Source organism: Myotis brandtii, unplaced genomic scaffold (genome assembly GCF_000412655.1).
Source record: "Myotis brandtii unplaced genomic scaffold, ASM41265v1 scaffold181, whole genome shotgun sequence".
In the NCBI taxonomy this organism is placed as follows: domain Eukaryota; kingdom Metazoa; phylum Chordata; class Mammalia; order Chiroptera; family Vespertilionidae; genus Myotis; species Myotis brandtii.
Window position 1 is genome coordinate 1,184,363 of NW_005356712.1, and position 559 is coordinate 1,184,921.

Here is a 559-nt window from a genome sequence, read left to right on the forward strand (position 1 = left end):
GGCGCCGGGAAGGGGGGGGGTGGGGGGGGCGGGGGGGATTGGAGGATGGGGAATGACTGCTAATGGGTACAAGACTTCTTCCTGGGATGATGAAAATATTCTTAAATTAGAGAGTGGTCATTAATGTACAACTTTATAAATGTAGTAAAAACAACTTAATTGTATACTTTTAAAGGTATGTGAATTATATCTCAATAAAGCTGTTATTTTAAAAAAACAGAAAAGGTTATGGTAGATTTTTGGAACATTTAAATAGCTATGTGCCTACAATTTGAAAATCATAGTCTTTCAAACAATATAGCTTAATGTACATTAAAAAGTAAATCCAGAATGGCCACACATTAAGAAGCCTAGAACTGCCCTGGCCGGTTTGTCTCAGTGGATAGAGCATCAGCCTGTGGACTGAAGGGTCCCAGGTTCGATTCTGGCCAAGGACACACGCCCGGATTGGGGGCTCGATCCCCAGTAGGGTGCGTACAGGAGGCAGCCCATCAATGATTCTCTCTCATCATTGATGTTTCTATCTTTCTTTCCCTTACTCTCTGAAATTAATAAAAAT

At 41.1% G+C, this 559-nt stretch overlaps 1 protein-coding gene across 1 annotated transcript in view; it reads right to left on the reverse strand.

Moving 5' to 3' along the window:
• The window catches only part of SIRT4 (sirtuin 4), a 10,048-nt gene that overhangs the window by 1,580 nt on the left and 7,909 nt on the right, over nt 1-559 (reverse strand). The gene's annotated exons all lie outside the window — the stretch shown is intronic.